Consider the following 21,406-nt stretch of genomic DNA (forward strand, 5'->3'; position numbering starts at 1 on the left):
AGGTAATTTAAAAAAAAAAAGCATCTAATATACAGATTTGTATATTTGGGTTATGAATAGTGCACCAAATTCAAAATACTACAATGCCTTGCAGAAATAGTTAACACAATTTTTCCCCATAAACGCATAATCTCATAACAACAATGGAATTAATGTTTTGTAATCTACAGTTATATAATTCACATGCAATAAATTTGAGAAAAACATTGGACTAAATTAGAGTTTGGACATTATGCTTTTATTTATTTGAATTAAAACTACAGTTGTCTGTTCAGACCTTTGACAACAGCAATCTAAACACCCGAGGTCTACCACAGCCTCATTTTTTTCTGGGGTTTCATTGTCAATGTTAGATCTATGACAAATCTGAACATTTTGATTTGGTATAACTGTTTTTCTACTTTCTACAGCACTGGCAATGGCTATATAAGATGAAAGAAAAAGAAAAATCAGATAGGAGTATAGTAGAGTAGGTCTAGTTCTGGTTTCCTCCATAATGATATTACAGAATTAATCTGACTTCACAGTAATATATTTCCAAAGGCTAATCCTGAATTCATGTCTGAGGTTGTTCAAATTAATTAAATGTCTATGGTACGAGGTATTTAGAATAAACAGGCCAAAGTTCCACCAGTAATTTAAAATGGAATGGGAAAATCATATCTTCCAACATTTCACATGGGAAAAAAGGTAGTACTGAACAAGCTGGAACACCTGGACACATGGTTTGGGGCCATCAGAAGCTTAGACTTGTTAGGCACTCAGGGATGAGTTGCACAGCATATGCACAGAGGACATGACATGTCCTGGATTCAGTTAACTCACACTGTGAGCTGGGAAAGGCTGATCTGCCTCTTTGTCCACAAATAAAACAACTGGAGTGACTGCTGTTGCTATGACTGTTGTTCAGGATTACAGATTATCCCACAAAGTGGCAGGGTGGTAGATAACTCGTAGTAATTTACTGGAACACTGTTAAAGTTGGTTTAAAGAAAAAAAAAAGTGGGATTACACTTACTGTTTTCTAAATTAGTGATAACTGGTCAAGGTCATTTGCACTAGTGAGCTCTAACAGAGGATGGACCAAGGGAAAATAAGGACAGATTTATGTACAAAATTAGAAAATATGCATGGAGGGGAAAAAGACGAGAAGTAAATAATAAATCCTGAAAAGTATTCAGCTGTGTACCTACCTGCAAACTGAAAGTAATAAATTAATAATTAAAGAAGAAATAGGAATGAGAATGTTTTCGGAAGGTACAACACGATTCCTAATATTTTTACTTTGTAAATTAATGTTCTGTTATTCTAAGCATATTTGGATCATAGTGGATTTTTCTCTAAAGACCTAAGTCACAGTCTTTTAAGCTAACTTCTGCATGTATTGTAACAACTTCAGTGCTCTTAAATAGTCAAGCATTAAATGTTTAAGTATTGAATGTGCTCTCATTTCTGACTTTTTTATTGCGCATTTTGCATAGTTAAGAAGGCTGATATCATATTCAACTCACAGAAGTGGCCAAGTCTTCACTGTCCTCTTGCTTCCTTTATTCTCTTGATGTTTTGATAGAAATGTCTCATCAGGAGAGTGCTTCAGAAATGAAGCAATGAAATCAGGACAATTACAAGTTTTCCATAATGACTTTAAACATACTGCAAAATGCCTGAATTCTCTTTAATGAGAAGTATCTTATGCATAGAATTTTTCTGCAACTTTGATTCGTAAAGAAAGTAATTCTTGGACAAAAAATATACAACCCAGTTATTTTAAATAATCGGATATATAAAAGAATGAAATGCAGAAGCACTGAAAAAAAAGCAGTGGGATGGCAGAAAATAGTCATAAAATAACAAAGTCCATTGATTTTGACAGATTTAGATTAACCTCTGAAGGAAAAAAAAATCCATTAAGAAAGGAAATATATCACAAGATAATGTTGGAAGTCAAACCACTGTCCTAATAAGATGTATCTCATTTCACAGTTTACTTCAGTTGACCACTTCTCATTACATGGGGGAGTACCACTATTGAAAAAGGTTCATCTGGCATTATGTGCACATAAACTAACATTGATTTTATTTTCTTTAAATAAATCTGTAACACAAGAGATACTGAAGAAAGAAAAATACAATGGCTGATAGATGCAGATTAACAATTTAAACTTGTGGCTAGTAAGAAAGCTATTAAATCATCTTTGATGTTATGTGACAACAAAAAATCCAAAAGCACAATGAACTCCAGACACATTGCCAAAGCAAGTAAAATTTAGTTGCTCCTTCACTCATTCTTATTTCTTATGAAGCTTTAACTAATGTGTAACATTCTATTTAGCTCTAGAAGCAAAAGGTAAAAATTCTTCTAACAGCAATTTAAATAACTTTTTCAACTTCTTACCCCATGCAGCAATTAAGGCTTTTTCTCTTGCATTAATTTATCTCTATTCCATTTGAATTTTCATTCTTTTAGATACAAAAACCTGTTATTAAATAATATGTCTGTGTTGCAGTGTACTTTAGTGATACATTAATTATCTGTTACTACTAAAGAAGAACACTGTTGGAAATTGTTGACAACTATTCTGCATCTCAGGGTTCTATAAACTTTGTTTCCTATCCCTGAGAAATTAAGATAATTTTGTATTGATATGTTTTTGTGTGAATTTTCTACAAAGATCAAAAACACTTACAGATTTCATTATACTTCAATTCCTTCCTCATTTCATAGCTTACAGGAAAACTTTTCTATTATTTAATTTCATATAAAGATTTTACTTACACAGATGAAGGCTTTTAATCCATCTAATTGGGAAAGGCATTCACTTCTTAGAATAATCCACATCTGATACTTAAAGCAGGCATAGTGCATGTATGGTTTTGTCTGTGCATATCTGCCTCACTCCTGAGGGACACCTGCACAGCGAAGAACAGACAGATCTTGATCCCTGATAAGGTCACAGGGACTTAGCTATAATATAGCCTTGCTTAATCCTCATTGGTTTTGCCTACTGAGCACAAGGCTGTTTCCTTGGCAACACAGCTGCAGTTACCACAGCATCCAGAGACATATGTGATGTCCAGGTTTAGGGTATATCCCAGATGAAAATCTGTTATTTAATGCTATTTTCTACAGGTCATTGCAGACTGAAAAATAAACGCAGTGAAGATCTTCTGCACACTCTACTTCTTCCATTAATATTAAGCCTTTTACTATTACTTACAAAGACACTCCCCATATAGAGCTGGACATTCCTGAAACTCACTTCTTGTCTTAGTGAGCACACAGAGCAGAAGTCACAGTAAGAAGCAATGGGATGTAAGGGGATTACTGAATGTTTGTATAAATTCCTATCAAGTGGGAAATAAAACAAGAGAGAAAGGAAAAAAAATTTGAAAATTTAACAATAATGGCTAGCATAGAAAGGGAGGGAGCATTGGGGGTCCAAAGTGAAAGGTGTGGGAATAAGTTTAAATGTGGATATAGAAATGAGATGGTGACAAAGTACACACTGCAAGAAGGCTATGTTTTTCACAGTTCAAAAAAAAATTACAATAATTAAGATAAAACTTGAAACAAGAGAAAACAAATGTATCGGATCTGTAGCTGAATAAGGAAGGTTCTGTTTTAGAAATACTCTTGAGTAACTATAGGCAAAAAGAACTTAAACAGTAAATCTACCCAGATAATTTCTTGTACTCCACCAAAAGCATGCAATGCTACAATGCACAGATTAGATCCTACATAAAATCACTTTATTGGTTTAAATTTGTTCCAACAATGATGACAGGATAACTTTCCAGTAGCAGATTTTTTTTATGTGACCATATATTAATTAATCTAATATGAAAACAAAATGTTGTTAAAAATCTTTTTTTATGTGCACCAGTTAATAGTTCTAACCCAATTAGCATGAGGTAAATTCAGTACTAGTAACTGGAACTTTATACAAGACGTTCACTGAGAGATGTCTGAGTAATTTTAGTTGACATGAAGCAAGACTGACGTTAGGTATGAAGCATGGCTTGACCTCATGGTTAATGGATGTGCAACATCCGAGGCTGAGTAGAGCATTGCAACAGACCTTCCAGTAAAAACACTTAGAGGAGAAGGATTTAATCAATTGACAAGACAGCAGTTTGTTTCTTAGCAACACAGGTCACCAAGAATACATCACTCCACTCATATAGTTGATTTCCTATTGAATATGGTTAAATTTAAGTTTTCATTTTTTCTTTTCAAATATCTCAAGTGTACAAGCTCGCATGACAAAAAAGGTCAGGTTAGCACAACTATGAACACAACCTTCCATGATATTGAATTTCCTCTTCAAGAACAGTGGAGCTGAAAATGCAAAGAAAATTATTGTGGGGCTTGGGAAGGGGAGGGGCTTGGGAAGACTTCTTTGGCTTCGTTTGATTAGTTTTAATTTTTAAACTCACAACAAACAATGATGAAGTGATCTTTATGTGTCTGGCACATATTTCTCAATTTAGTCCTGGAAGGCTGGAAAAAATTATGAATTCTCTTGCTTTCAGAAAAAAACAGAATGTATAATCCGACTACAGACTTCATATTAAATAAATAACTAATAATCTGGGACCTTGAAAGAATGCAGTAAGAGAGACAATATCAATTTTCTTAGACACCAAAATAGTACAGTGATAAGCAAGATGTGTAGGCTTAGTAACAAAACAACAGTTAATCAAAGAGCATTTGTTGAATACTGTTTGTACTTTAATTTCCTCATGTTTCATGTTTTTGAGTCTGAAACTCAAATTTTCTGTAAACTTGACAAAACTTATTTTGAAAAAAATACTGACTCTGCAAAACTCTTAGTAATGAATTGTTTGTATATTTCAATTTCAATTTATACAGGTTCAGTCCAGCCACACTAGAAGTGCACATTGCAAATATAAGACATTGAAGAGAGTTTAAGCGTTTTTTCAAAAATGACAGGATGTTTAAAGTGTTGCTAAAAAGTGTTCAGTCTGTAAAGACTATGAGCTGCTTGCATTACCTGTCTGTGTGAAATCACTGTTTGAAAATAATGTTAATATACAACAAAACCATTAATTAGCCATTTTAAACTGTAATGATGCAGAAGTAGGAGTCTTATCTAGGACTGAGACTTTTTTAAGAAATACAACCACATTTAGAAAGACAGCTAATGTTATTAGACTAAGATGTACTCACAATAAAATCCCAGAATTAATTCTTAGACATTTTGAAACAGATGACAGCTGAAAATACAGTTGTATTGACATCATATGTTTTACATGTGTAACAAATAAAAAAAAAAGGATTATAATTAGGAAAGGAAGTCAATTTCACAATTAACTTAGAATATAATTAGTTAATTTTCTTAACTACTTTTCCAGCTGAAAAAATAAAGAAATAACTAGAGATGCTTAAAAAAGAATAATGACTGATGTGACAAGTCTAAACTTAAAATTCTTTTAAAAGAATGACTAATAAATGAACAAAAAAGATTTCAACTTCATTCCTTTTGGAGGCTAGTATTGGGCAAGATAAAAGCAAAGTTAGGCGGATATAGGGTCTCTGCAACAGAAGAAGAAATAAGAAAGAGGAAACGACACTAAGAAAAAGAATACAAGCATACTCAAAGTTAGTTCATGCTTAACAGCAAGATTCACATGCTAGAAAATGCTTACAGCCACTCTAGAGGAACTTCACATTACTAAGTTCCTACAGCATTCATGTAAGAAGATGAAAACTATGTTAAAATATATTTGTACTAATGTTAATATATGGAAAATAACCAAAGTTACATTAAAAACCAAGTTACAAATAAAATAATGTATTTACCGCAATTGCTAATTGACTATAGTGAGGCCCTTAAGTGAACGACTTTCCTAGGACACATGGAGGTAACTGCTTTCAAACATGAACTATTCAGGATTGCAAATCCATTCCCCTCTTTTCATCCCGAACAACTTATTTATGTCCTGTATTTTGCTGAGTGAGTTCCACTAACCTAGGCCACCATTCTATTACCTGTTTCCTTAAATTACTATCAATGTATGTTAATCATACTGTAACACAGATCAGTTGAAAGATTCCATTTGCAAGAGAGATTCTCTGCTAATACTGTGTTAACACAGACACTGAACTGAAACTTGTCAAAGTTTTCTGTTTCATACAGATTATTAAATTTCTCTTTTCTTCTAAGAACTCTGTTTTGTATCTCGCCATGTTCTCTATCTCTTATATTTCAGAATTGGTTGATTTCTTTCCTATGAGATCACTTCTTTTCCTGGATCCACTGGTGAACAGATCCTTCCAGACCACTGAGACTTAAACACTGAAACAATAATTTGATAGTTCAAAAAAAGTGAAATTATGTAAACCATGCAAGATTACAGAACTGCAAACAATAAGAATATTTACTGGTTAAATGCTCAAAACATTGTAAAACCATGAAGTAACAATGCAAAAGAAGTAACAATAAGCAGGCTCACATACCTCAGGCTTAGGTCAGCTGGAATAGTTTGTAGAAGTATTACAAATGTAACTCACAGTTTTAGCTGAAAAAGTAATACAATAAGGTTTCATTTTACATTTTTTTCAAAACATCTTTCATGTACTAAATTAACTTCAATTGTAAAATCAAATTAAAGTTTTCATCATGATTGTTAGGGAATTTAATCCAAACAAAACATTTTTTAAAAATACAGAAAGCAGTACATTTTCCTTGTCTACAAAAGAAAACAACAAAACCAAAATGGTTAAATGACTTACCTCATGTTGCCCAGACAGAGGCCTAGGCAGGAGGAGGATTTGCTTCACAGTTCTTGTTGCAAAAACTCTGTGTATTCTTTCAGGCTCCAGTATCTGAAAGGAAAGTTAAACATGGGTTTAAAAGGGACCACTAGACACAGACACTAAAATCAGACATAAAATTTTCTATTTCCTAAAAACTTCTGTTGCTTTCAGCATTACAGAATGTAATTTTTAATGGAATGATGATAGATTTTTCATTTTGTCATGCTAAGTGATCCCTTTTCAAGTGTGTTGAGGTAATTACCAGAAGTCTAATAGCAAAATGAAAAAACCAAATTGCCAGCATCTCTGTATATCTATCATACAAATTTTCAATCACTGCAGCTCTAATTTAGATTTTTGTATCATAATTATCCTTTATTACAGCAACTACTTTAAGACATGCAAGTAATTTGCAGTAATCTTAATTGTTTTACAGTAGTAATTCATGTTTAACTACCTACTTGTCCCTATATTCCCTGTCTGTGCTTTTCCTACATGACAGCATTTTTTTGGACTGCAAAGCTAGAACGACAGTTAATAATTTCCCCTTTTTCATCAAAGAAATAAAGACTGACAATGCAGTCAGCACTTCATGCAAGGAAGCACAGACATCTAGTGGTATTTTTTGACCTCACCTTTCTCCCAGTAGGTTAAGTCAGAAAAAAAGTGCTGGCAGAGTCTCAAACTCTTCAGCTCTGAAATATGCCATTTAAAATTTGTGAAATTTCAACAGCCTTCTTTATGCAAATAGAGAAACAAAGTGCATGCAAAGTCTGAGATAGTTTGCTTTGTTTTAATCAGTTGCCAACATTCTCAGTTTGTATTTTTTTCTGAAATCATTAATTCTAACAACCAGAAACATAATCACTTGATCTATCACGTTTTACAGACTACATAGGATTTTGCATGTATATTTCTTCATTTGCATCTCTGTGTGTGGCTCAGCTTCGCGAAGGGAGATTTGGGAAGGGCTGTCCCCACGTGGGTGTGCCCTTCCAGCCTGCGCAGTGGATTTTAGGTGAGGCTCAGCGTGCGCAGAACTGACCCCACCGTTTAAGTCCGGAGGTTCATCTGCCACGGCCGAGTGAGCTTGGACAGTGACAGTGAAGTTCCTCAGGACTAGAACCTACAGCACCCGGCATTTCCCAGGAGGTCTCCCATCCAAGTACTAATCCGGGGCTGACCTTGCTTAGCTTCCGAGATCTGACGGGATCGGATGTCAGGGAGGCATTTAACTGCCCTATTTGCATCTAGAAGATGAAGAAATTTTGCAAGTTCTAAATGGCACATATCTTTGCTGAAGAGTTTGAAAGTTTTCTGAAACTATTTTGAAAGAAAATAACTTTATAAAATGAACATATTTCAACACAGTGCAACAAACCTATTACATTTTCCTATTAAAAAATGAGAAAGTTTAAACTGTGTAAAACATCTTGTATCTTTTTTTCTCTTTCAGAATTAAATAACACAAATAAATAAATTTCCATGCCAGAAAATTTATACTTACAGGAATTTCAGTGCTGTTAACTTAAAAAACTAAAGAGGTTTGAGATTATTAATTAAGCAGTATTCAATGTTTGGAAATCCCAGCAATGTGCTTATTCCCAGGCAGTACATAATTACCTGAATACACTCAAAGAATAATTAGTCATAAAAAATTTGAAGACAAAGTCTGATAAAATGACCAATACTGACAGAATGAAAGAACAAAAATTTTTTTTTCTATTTTTAATGCTAGAAATGTTAAGCTGAAATAGCTAATATTTTGATAATTATGTGATAATCACTGGATATGAATTGTCTGGTGACAGGTGACCTTATCACTGTCTATAACTACCTGAAGGGAAGTTCTAGCCAGGTGGGGGCTGGTCTCTTCTCCCAGGCACTCTCCCAGACACTCAGCAATAGGACAAGGGGGCACAGGCTTAAGCTCTGCCAGGGGAAATTTAAGTTGGATATCAGAAAATAATTCTTTACAGAGAGAGTAATCGAGCATTGGAATGGGCTTCCCAGAGAGGTGGTGGATTCACCATCCCTGGAGATTTTTAAACGCAGATTGGACGTGGCGCTGAGTGCCATGATCTGGTAGATGGACTAGAGTTGGACCAAGGGTTGGACTCGATGATCTTGGAGGTCTTTTCCAACCCAATCGATTCTATGACTCTATGATTCTAAGTTTACACATCAGTTGCAACCAAGAGTAAGAAAGATCATCAATAAAACAAAAATACTTAAAAAGATCATCTAATGAAAAACATAAGCCTGTATGAATGATTAAAAAAAATCCAAACAACAAGCACACAGTTTTTTCTATTTTGTTGGCTGTGTACCAACTGACTTTTTGCTATCTTGATGTTCTTACTGTCTGTAAAACAGTGATAGAACCAGAAAGACATGATCTTCCAACACTATGTTTGTTTGCTACTTCTGTCCTCTGAATGTCGTTAGACAGAGGGGTCATCCCTTCCCAAACCAAAGGATAAAAACATTTACAACAGGTCAGTAGCCACCTTGCCTGTAAGAAGCTGAGCAGGCCTAAAAGCAAGACATGGAGTGATAAAGTATATGATGTATAAGGCCAAGTGCCGGGTCCTGCACTTTGGCCACAATAACCCCCTGCAGCGCTACAGGCTGGGCACAGAGTGGCTGGAGAGCAGCCAGGCAGAAAGGGACCTGGGGGAACTGATGGACAGGAAGCTCAACATGAGTCAACAGTGTGCCCACGTGGCCAAGAAGGCCAATGAAATCCTGGCCTGCATCAAAAATAGCGTGGCCAGCAGGACCAGGGAAGTGATCCTTCCCCTGTACTCTGCACTGGGGAGGCCACACCTTGAGTGTTGTGTTCAGTTCTGGACCCCTCAGTTCAGGAAAGAGATTGAGGGGCTGGAGCGGGTCCAGAGAAGAGCAACAAGGCTGGTGAAGGGACTGGAGCATAAGCCCTACTGGGAGAGGCTGAGAGAGCTGGGGGTGTTTAGTCTGGAGAAGAGGAGGCTCAGAGGTGACCTCATCACTGTCTAGAACTACCTGAAGGGAAGTTCTAGCCAGGTGGGGGTTGGTCTCTTCTCCCAGGCACTCAGCAATAGGACCGGGGGCACGGGCTCAAGCTCTGCCAGGGGAAGTTGAAGTTGGAGATCAGAAAAAAATTCTTTCCAGAGAGAGTGATCAGGCATTGGAATGGCCTGCTCAGAGAGGGGGTGGATTAACCATCCCTGGAGATTTTTAAACTGAGATTGGACGTGGCACTGAGTGCCATGATCTGGTAAAGTGACCGGAGTTGGACCAAGGGTTGGACTTGATGATCTCAGAGGTCTTTTCCAACCCAATAGATTCTATGATTCTATGTAGTAAGAGATACAGGATTTGCAACACAAGAGAAAAATTAAAGTTAAGAAATTTTTATTACTCCCATAATCTTATCACAATAGGTATCATAAGGAAATGTGCTATTTTCATGGTCCCTTTGCATACGCTGCTCTATTTCAGTTTCCACAACACTACAAATTTGTGTCTTACCCCCCTTTCTATTATTGTTGAGTACATCCTTTCACTCTGACTATCAAATCCCAGCTTTCACATTTTTCTAACTACTATCAGTGCTGCCCCTCTCTCAAACCAAGTGTTTCTCCTCTGGCTTCCTTGTTGTTTCCTATCCCTTGCATGACTCCCAACCCTAATTTTCTCATTCACTCTGTTCCTGACCATAAAATCATCTTTCCAGCTGTGTGGAACCTGGTTTTGAGACAGAAATGCTACACTTTCACTTTTTTAATATAAAGTGGAAGGATACCTCCTGCTTTGAATATTAACTTTCATATATGCAATACATATATTGTACTCTAGTGGAACAGGACCTTTTCATAATTTTTCTTCTTTAACAGTAAGATGTTCAGCTTTTAGTAGGCCTAAATTTTGCAAATGTTTGTGGCGATATCTGCATCAACAAAACCAGTCTTCCAGAAGAGATGGCTTCTCTGTCATGGGGATCATTTTACTGGAATCAGCACTCACCATCTTCGAGAAGGGATGGAAAACATTAACAGAAAACAGTTCATTAATGGAAAAAATCAAAGAAGGGAAAAATTAACAAGTGTCTCCTTAAATCTCTGTTAAGGGTACAAAAGAACATATTTGCCATCCCTGGTTGTTCATATCAACTGGCTAGAACATACCTTGGGACTTGTAGTCTCCAGGGAAAGAAAATTTTGACTCTGTCTAGTTCATGATTAATCACATTAGTTAAGCCATGTCATTATGATGGCTAGTAGCCAAATTTCTGTCCCAGTCGTGCACTTGGAAGGGTAATGATGATGGACCTGCAGTGTAATTCACCAACAACCTGTCACTATTTGATTTATCTATTGTGATAATTATGAATGCAAATAATACTATCTGCAAAGAGATGCAGATTTTTTCTCGCTCCTGTCTCAAAGATTGTAGACGCTAATTCAAAGATAATCAAAGATTGTGTGATTACATATGCAAACTCTGGCTGGTGCAGAAAACCATATTTCAAATGACAGATTAAGAAGGATGGAAAAGGTGCAGCTGTTTGTTTCATAAGCAAATCTATACTTAAATGCAATTAAGGATTTAGACTAATAATAGTTCTAATATTAACTGCCACAAAGCCTTAGCCCTCTGAAAAGCAATTGGCATTATCTACAGATCACTATTGATATGATTAACATACCAGTAACTTGTACTAGAATTGCTGGAGAGGATTAGTTAAATGATACTATTGTTCCACATTCCCTTTTTGGTTCTGTTGTTACTCCAAGCAGATTTAAATACGGCAAAAGCAAGGAGCTGAATTCAGGAAGAAAGCTATGGCTATACAAATTAAACTAGGTCATATATACCAAAGGCATTGTTGGTTTTACATACACCTCTTCAGGCTTTCATACTTTTCAAAATAACTCTGTCTGAGTAGCTTCAGTTCAGCATCTAGATGATACTCCAAAAATGCTTCTAAGTCTTAAGAGGCATCTACTCAGGACACTGTGTACCCATACACTGATACATGCCTTTAAAATCCAGACCAAATACTTCAGAGATTGAGATCATCATCAGGATGCTTTCCTATTTTCAGTTTGGTTTTGACTCCACAATTGCAAAGATAACTTCTGCAGGTCACTGAATCTCCTCTGATTCCAAGAATAAATTCTCATCACATACAAGGAACAGTCAGAAGTACAGCAGCAAAACTCCTCTTGCCAGTCTATTCACACACCCAGATTCAGCTACCAATGCTCTTTCACTAGCGATGAAAAAGTCAGTCTTAATGCTGACCACAGTCTGCACTTTAACTCACATCACAGGCAACCAAGTGTCTATAACTAAGCACAATTCAAAGTCATTTAGACCCGACCATTCAATCACCATCTAGTTTGCTCATGTGAATAAGGAATAAGGGGAGTCAATAGAAATTCATTGACTTATTTTTCTGTATCCAATTATTTATCTTTTCATTCTGGGACTGCATGGCTTTGTATGTCTGATGGGAGCATTACTTCCAGTGACTGGGGGAAGGTGAGCATTGAGGGCAGGAAATGTGTTTTGTTCAGTGTTTAAGAAGTACTACTTCTCTTTCATGCTCCTAAGAGACTAATCCAGTAGCCTTACAGGAATACTATTCTTTATTAGTTTAAAAAAGACTCATTTTTTATGGCTGTGCCTGTAACAAGGTTTCCCTTGATTTAAAAAATCATGTGTCTTACTTCAGGAAAAACTAATTAACGAACAGCATAAATTAAGACAAAGTTCACATCATCTCTTAGAGCAGGTTATTCTCCTCATATAGTTAAACTACACAGGACTAAGTAATTTCTTGTATCAGCTTACTAACTTAATATATCTAAAAGACAGAAGAAGCCATTCTTTCTTTCCCAATATCACTACAATATTATTTTTAAAAAGTTGGAAAATAAGCAAACAGATTTTTATGCCAGTTAAAAATTAATTTTTCCTTTCCAGTATAATTGCTATTTCCTCTTTTTGACTACCCTTAAAGTGAAGATAAAGATTTTATTCCAGGGCCAAGAAAACTAATGGAAAGTTGCATGTCAATCCCATTTTCATTTCTTTAAATGTATGTTTTTAAGTATGTATTTTGTATGTAGTAAGCAAAAACCATTAAGTGCTGGTGCATTCCCCCTATGCCTTCCCCTAGGGCCACACTGTGATCTCAGAAACGCTCATTAGGCCTCAGCCTTGACAAACAACACTGGGACTAAGTCCCTCTTGAGCTTATCAAAAACACTGTCTGCTCCCAGGAACTAGTGCTGTCTAACAAGATCCTGCATTTAACAAACAACCTTGGAATGTTATTTTTCTTGCCTGGAACAACATATCTGTACCCAGACAAAGTTACTGATCGAAACTGTGGCCAAGATGGAAAATTATTATGACTTAAGCCAATTCTCGTGTGAGCCTATGTTATGGGTTTAGTCTGAACTTTAAAGCCTAAATTAAGGCTACCTGGCTAAACCCATAACACCCTCTTAACAGTGGTCCTAAGTGAGACATCTTCTTTTAGGAAGAATTTCTTCACAGAAAGGGTTGTTAAACATTGGAATGAACTGCCCACAGAGGTGGTGGAGTTACCATCTCTGGAGGTGTTTAAGAAATGACTGGATGTGACACTTAGTGCTATGGTCTAGTTGACAAGGTGGTAATTGCTCAAAGGTTGTACTTGATCTAAGAGGTCTTTTGCACCTATAATGATTCTGTGATTCTGAGCTCTCCTGGAGGCACTGGGCTGTGACCAGCACCTCCCTCTGACTGGGACTGCTCTCAGAGGCAGGGATCTCTCAAGTTTGCTCTACTTGGGGGATCACCAAACAGCAATGACAGATTCTGGGCTGATACCCCCACTCCTCGAGGCTCAGCCCTTCGCCCACTGAGAAGATGCAAAGGCATTCCATGTGAATACTTTGTGAACCTGAGGGGAATTTTTCACAAGTTAATATCTTGTACATATTCATGCAGATCTGTGTGCATGTGAGTGTGAATATGCTAAAGCAAATGTATTATGAATGCTGCTCTCCTACATTCTTAAGTACTTTAGATTTGGAAGTTAAGCCTGTAAGAGTTACAGTTGTGTCTACAGTAAATTATAGAATCTTTTGAATATAGAATCTTTTGAATATAGAATCTTTTGTTAGATTTGTTAAATATTAAGTTTAAGGCCTAAACTCTTGGTCAAATCTGTGGCTAAGTTTGGCAAGTGGTCCACTCTGAATCTTGTGACTCCATGGGAGCGTCTCACTTACTCCTTTTTATCCCTGTGCTTTCCTATCCTTATCCTTTATCCATTTTCAGCCTTCATGTAAATAATTTTTGGATTATTTCATTTTTCAATTGATTGATTTTAGGTTCTAGTCCAGTTTTAACTCTGTGTGCTTTAACCATCTAGTAAATAGAGTGAACTTTGCCAACAACATTTGTTGCACTTTCACTTTAATATTAAGCTTGCTTTAGCTGATACCTTTGCTGGTGACTCTTTGAGTGACCTTGAACACTCACTTGCAACAGAAAGGCAGCAATGATGACTATTTTCTCACAACTCTAGGGTACAGATATAAAAGGAAATAGCTTAATATAGAATGTGTAACACTATGTATGTGTATACATGAGTTATGTATGTTTACATAGATATGGATATATATACATATAAAAATATATTCACTAAACTTTACTCTGAAATATTGAAAACATTTACACAAGTGATCTATCAATGTTTAAAAACCCCCATCATGATGCAAATACACATTTGTCTCATTTGTCCTTACAATCAGATGACCTGCTTCCAGAATGTGATGTTATGTGTGCAAAAAAGCAAAAAATATTCTTGCAGAAACCAGATAGTTCATGTACTTCCCATTGCAGAAAAGCAAACAAAAATCAACCAAGTAAAACATAACAAAAATATGTAAAAACATGTCTACTCATGATAACATTTAATTTAGCACTTGATCTAAAATAATTCAAAGGAAATGCAGAAATTTAAGGTATATACAATAAATAATTTAACAGAAGAAGTACAGGTAAAATTTTCAAGGCTGTATAATGGAAAAATACTCTGACTGGACTGGGATCAAAGTGAGAAACAGATGATACACAAGAAGTGACAGAACAGGACAGCATCAGACTGATGACACTTTATGGTTTGATCACTTTTAAGAAAACATTTTACAGACTAACTTAAAGAATACAGCTTTAAAAGACTTCTAAAAATGTGAGACAATTCAGTAGCAAATATTCAGAAGACATTCCTGAATTAAGAGAAACTTAGTGTTCACTGTATTTAGTGGAAAAGACAAAGAATTTTGATAAATTTTTCCCCAAGAAGATGTGGATGCCCCATGACTAGAAGTGTTCAAGGCCAGGTTGGATGGGGCTTTGAGCAACCTGGTCTAGTGGAAAGGGTGTCCCTGCTCATGGCAGGGGTTGGAATGAGATGAGCTTTAAGATCCTTTACAACCCAAACCACTCTATGATTCCTACAGTTCTATGAAATCCCACCAAACACATTAAAGACAAAAAAGAAGGTTTTTGAGCAAGATCACCAAAGCAACACAGCCAGGTAGCTACAAATATGGCTACATTGGCTCTAGCTCCTAGTTTAAGCTGTGGTGATTTCAGTTTGTCCCTCAGTTAAATGATAGACTACACCCTAATTTTGTAGGGACAATAAAATAAGTGGATAGTTCAGTCTCTACCTGTGGACAGCTCACATAATAGTTTACATGAAAATTAGTCCCCAGTTATATTAACTGGTGAGCTGCTACAAATAAAACACGTTTAAAGTCAAATGCAAACCTAAGAAAGAAAAAATAAACTAGAAAAGATGGTTTAATCTTTACCACACACATGCTTCTCAGGCATCATCATCTCTTTTGTTTGACTCCTATTATAAATGGATTTCTGAGTCACGCCAATACAGTAAACAGTAATTACTAACAGTAACTATAATTTACAACATATAATTTTCTATTTCATTTAAACAACTAGTCAGTCTATATAAGCCACCAAAGGGCCACACCTGTCACAAATGATATCCAGCATGTTTATTATAACATAAGTCAGACTGGTTCCTAATGATTTAGCAAGTGGCATTTTGTTGCAAGGACTACGATTTTGTGTCACATAATCACATAAGCCTCAGAGTGTGTGTGACTGCCACACAGATAAGGTAAATATAGTCATCTTTCCATTAAAATAACTCATCATGAAATCCTTTCCTAGATTTTTAAGGTCCCAACATTTTAAGGATCGAGCAAGCAAATATATCAATTAATTCTGCAGTTATGAAAATAGCCCCCACTTTCCTAAATTCTCTTTTCTCTCTCAAAAACCTTTGTTTTCTTACTGCTTATGAACGAACTCTGAATTAAAAGGCCTGTACTTAATTATTTTATTATTCTACTGATCTTTTGGATCTACAATTTCACACCTAACATTCTATTGAAAATGGTGTCTTCTTCCCCCCCCGAAAAAAAAAATTAAAATCTCTTCCTCTAATTTGTTCACATTCAGGTTTAGTAACCATTGCTTGCATTCTCTGGGAAAGTGGCATTCCTACTCTATAAAGCATGTCCTATCCAGAAAAACCACTTTAATGAGAATTGCTTTAAGAATGGTTGAGTAATCTTTATCCAGAACTTGATTAATAATGATTTTATCTTACTGCTTTACATACTTTCTAGCTTGAAGGTGTTGAAATACTTCCAAGCTTTCAGTGTGCCAGCATACAGTATCCGTATGTTTCATATTACATGATGAAAGTGTTTATCATACATCAGTAGTTTTTGAAACACTGTGATAAATCCCAGGTTCACTAAGCCATGATAGCAAATTTCTTTTTATCTTAATATTTTAAGTTAGCAATGAATATGGTCACCTGTTATTTACTGTGATGTATCTGGTTTTTTAAGCTGTCAACAAGGACAATACTTTAAAAATCTTAAGGATGACACTTTAGGCCACTAAACTTGACTTCTTTAATCCACAGGTTAAATTTTACACTATATTATCTCTGTAAGTATTTTTTTCTGGCTCCTGTAGATCAGATTGTTAAAGAGCTGCTGACAGGATTTGCTAGACTCTTAATCCTAGGATAAAATTATTTCCCTTAAACTCACACATCATCTTCTTTCTTTTGTAGAGGTATCTTATATATTAGATTAGGAGTTTTACTTACATTGCCAAGACAATGTAAAAGTCATCATAATATCACAGAATCAAGGTTGGAAGAGATCTTCAAGATCATCTGGTGCAACTCTGAACTCAGCATCACCATAATCACCCCTAGGCCATACTCTCAAGTGCAACAACCAGACACCTCTAATCCCAAACCTTTGTGGAAAGAGTAAGTTTTACAGACTGTTAAATATAGGTAAAAATTTTATGTCTTCTGGTATTTCTGCAATACAAAATATGTATCAAAAAGTTGGTCAGGCAGGATGTGCCACTTCTAAATCCATGCTGGCTGCATCTGATCCCTCATCTGTCCTTGTAGGTGTGGTGTGATCACACTTAGGATGAGCTGCTCCATAACCTTGCCAGGCACTAAGGTCAGACTGACAGGTCTGTAGTTTCCCAGGTCTTCCTTCTGGCTTTTCTTGTGGATGGGACTCACACTGGCCAAATTCCAATCATCTGGCTCCTCAGTGCGTCAGGACTGTTGATAAATGATGGAGAGTGGCTTGGTGAGCTCTTCTCCCAGCTCCTTCAGCACCCCAAGATGGATCCCATCTGGTCCCACAGACTTGTGAGGACTCAAGTGGCTCAGCAGGTCAGTAACTGCTTCCTCCTGGATTACAGGGGGGACTCTTCAGCTCCCTGTCCTGGTCTACCAACCCAGAAGGCCAGTTAACCTGAGGACCACCTCATTTATTGTTGAAAACTGAGGCAAAGAAGTGTTTTCCTCATCTTTGATAAGTCTGTTCCCCTCTGTGTCCAACAAAGAATGAAGTTTTCACTGATCCTCTTTTTGCTATTGCTTTTTGTTATCTTTAACTGAAGTGGCCAGATTAAGTTCAAATTGTGCTTTTGCCTCTCTAATTTTCTCACATTCCTAAACACTTCATGAGTTGCCTGTCCTTTTTCCCAAAGGCAATAAACTCTATTTTTTTCCCCCTAATTTACTGCAAAATCTTCCTGTCCAGCCAGGCAAGTCATCTTCCCCACTGGCTCCTTTCAGCATACAGGGACAGTCTGCTCTTGTGCCTTCAACAGTTTGTTCTTGGTATGTCCATCCTTCCTAGACCTCTTTGTTTTCAGGGGCTGTTCCCCAAGGCACTCTCTGAACCAGCCTCATGAATAGGCCAAAGTGTGCTCTCCAGAAGTCCAGGGCAGAGGTTTTGTTGATACCATTTCTTACTTTACTGAGTGTTGAGAACTCTTACCATTTTGTGGTCACTGTACCCCAGGCAGCCTCCAGCTACTGCATCTCCCACCAGCTTTTCTCTGTTCATAAACAGCAGTCTAGCAGGGCCCCACCCCTGAAAGGTTCATTTATCAGCTGCAACAGGAAGCTACCCTCGGTATGCTCTAGGAATCTCCCAGATTGCCTCTTCTCCGCTCTGTTGAGTTCCCAGCAGACATCCAGCAGGCTAAAGTCACCCAAAAGAACAAGGGGTGGTGATTTTGAAACATCCACCAGTTGCTTGTAGAATAAATCATCACCCTCCTCTTTCTGGTTGGGTGGTCTGTAACAGATTCCCACCAAGACATCAGCCTTGTTGGCCTTCGCCCTGATTATGACCCATAAGCACTCAACCCTATCGTCACTGACCTCAAGTTCTACAGTCAAGAGATGTCCTAACATACAGAGCCCCCCTTCCACCTCTCCTACCTCGCCTGTCTTTTCTGAAAAGCATCTGGCCACCCCTTGCAGCACTCCAGTCACACCAGTCAGCCCACCACATTTCCGTGATGGCAACTACATTACAGCTTTCCTGCTGCACGATGGCTTCCAGCTCCTTTTCCTTGGTTCCCACACTGTGTGTGTTAGTGTATACGCACTTGAGCTGGGCTGCTGATTTTACTTCTAACTCTGGCTTTCCATCTCTGAAGAGATGAGCCTAAGGGCTTCAACCCCTTCCCCCTTCAAACTTACTTTAATGCCCTCTTAATCAGCCCTGCCAATTTATATGCTAAGGTTCTTTAACCCTTGCTAGACAGATGAAGCTTATCTTACTCTAGCAGGCTTGGTACCATAAAAATTGCCCCATGATCAAAAACCCCCAAATTCCACCAATGGCACCAATCCTTTAGCCACCTGTTAACAAAAACGGTTTTCCTCCTCCTCTCTTCATTCATCCCTGCTACTGCAGGAATCAAGATGAACACTACCTGTGCTTCTGTGCCATCAACTGATCAACCCAAAGCCTTAAAGTCCTTTTTAATTACCCTGGTACTTCTTTCATCACTCTCATCATTGCCAACATGGACTACCAACAGTGGATAATAATCAGAGGGCCGAATTAGCTCTGGGAGTCTCCTGCTCATATCCCTCACTCAGGCCGAGGAAGGTGGCAGAATTCCCTGTGGGACAGGTCCAGTCAGCACACAGGGCCCTCAGTTCCCCTCAGAGGGGAGTCATCAACCACAAGTACCCTTCTTTTTTTCTTAATAGCAGTGGTTGCGATCCGTCTAATAGACGGTGTGCAAACCTGGAGACCCTCCAGACAGATCTTTTTCTTGAGTGTCATCTGCCTGACCCTTTAGGTTCAGGGCCTCATACCTGTTCTTTAAGGGCACCTGGGAAGGTGATGGGCATTGGGAGGGGATTCTTTTACTTCTCCATTTAGGGACCCATTTCCATTCCCCCCATCAACCTGGTCTGTTCCATCTGCCTGATGGCAAGAGGGGCAGGGCTTCTCTAACTCCTGCTAAACTTCTTTTGGGGTTGAAAGGGTGTGACTCCACCAGACTATTTCCCTTTCACTCTCCCTAATACTTCTTAGCCTCTCTACTTCTTCCTTAAGCTCTGCCACTAAACAGAGCAAATCATTCACCTGATAGCACTGTATGCAGGTGTCTTTCACACTGTCCTCTGGTACTAACAGCAGTCTCAGTCACTCCCTGCAGCCAGTGATCTAGACAGCTGCATCCTTCCTAGAGGGTTCTGTCTGGGTTAGCATACTCCTGCTGGTAGCAGCAACAATTGTTTTTGACCATCTGGAAACCACTGCTGGATCTAGTGAAGCTGGAGCAAAAAATAAAAATACAAACAAAACAACCCCCCAAAGAACCAGCAAAACAAAAATACCAACAAAAAACCAACCAAACAAAAAAAACCCAACCAAAAAAACAAACAACAAAAACCCCCTCACCACACCAAAGAAACCAGGCACATCTACCACAACCCACCAGCAAGAGCTGAGAGAGTGGCTGTGCCCATGGTGCTTGCCCTGCCTGTGCAAACTGCTGTGCAAACTGCCGGGCAGTGCCTTAACTGCCACGACATGCCACTGTTTCCCCACTCCAGGTCACCGCACTCCTTAGAGGTTCTTTAATCACCTGCAAATCAGCCTGGAAACACCCCTTGCTCACCTGCTTGGCTCCCAAGAATAGCCAAGCCCAGGTGGGGAGCACCTAGCCAGCTCCCTTCAGCTAGTGTCTGAAATGGAACATCTCACAGAAGTAAAAGGGGGTTTTTACTATTTTTATTTTCAAGAATTTTGCTCTTTCTCACAACAGGGTTCAAATTGTTATTCTATTTATTGCCCAAACACTATTCCAGAGAATTACAATTACAGCATTAAGCATGTAATATGGAATACACAGTGTACCTAGGTATCTAAAATATAAAGATAAATAAGGTTTGCAAAAGGAATAATATGGAATAGTATGTACAGTTCTCTTAAGAACTTTTGATCCATACAAGGACTATGCATGCAAAAGAAAAAATTAAATCATTTTAGAATTTTGGCCTGTCTCTCCCTGTTTCCCCCATTTTTATGCTTCAATTCTGAAAACAACCTTAGAAACTGAGACAAGTCTTTCAACCATATGAAAACAATCCAGAGAAAATTGTATGACAAGACATCAGTAAGACAAGTTCTGCATCACTCTGTGACAGAAAAACCGTAACCTTCTCATCAGGGTAACTGGTAAGAAGCAATATCTTGTGATAGGATTAATTTCTGAAAAAGTCACATCTGTATCATCATTAGAAGTCAGCATAAATTTCTAAATGGTATGTTTCAAGGTTTCAAGGTTATGGTGAGTACTCCTTAACCCAGGCTGTTACATAATGAGTGGGCAAGTGAATTCTTAACAGATTTAGCATTATCATTGTGTCTTCTCTACATGTATTTTTCTGAAGATGACTGAAGACACATTTGCATTAAAGCCAAAACACTCCCCAACTCCCAAGTGTTTTTTCCTTTAAGTAACATACACACCTCCAAATATCCCTTGCTGAGGGAAACTGCAATTGCTAACTCCTTACAAAGATTTGACATCTCCATTATTTAGTATTTATGCTCCCATTATTTGCCCTGGATTTCCTGTAGTTTATCACCTTGTAAAACATGTGTTTTTTTCTATTTGTTAAATTCCACATTACAGTTTATGGCATCATAACCCACAGCTGAACCACATGTGCATAATGTG

At 37.5% G+C, this 21,406-nt stretch overlaps 1 protein-coding gene across 1 annotated transcript in view; it reads right to left on the reverse strand.

Moving 5' to 3' along the window:
• Window positions 1-21,406, reverse strand: part of PRLR (prolactin receptor) — a 159,185-nt gene that overhangs the window by 125,590 nt on the left and 12,189 nt on the right. The window contains exons 3-5 of the mRNA XM_071579882.1: window positions 6,758-6,850; window positions 6,482-6,543; window positions 2,777-2,910 (exon numbers count right to left, since the gene is read on the reverse strand). The gene's annotated coding sequence lies outside the window, so the exon portion shown is untranslated. The remainder of the gene's footprint in view (window positions 1-2,776; window positions 2,911-6,481; window positions 6,544-6,757; window positions 6,851-21,406) is intronic.

This window comes from Pithys albifrons, chromosome Z (assembly GCF_047495875.1).
Source record: "Pithys albifrons albifrons isolate INPA30051 chromosome Z, PitAlb_v1, whole genome shotgun sequence".
Lineage (NCBI taxonomy): Eukaryota > Metazoa > Chordata > Aves > Passeriformes > Thamnophilidae > Pithys > Pithys albifrons.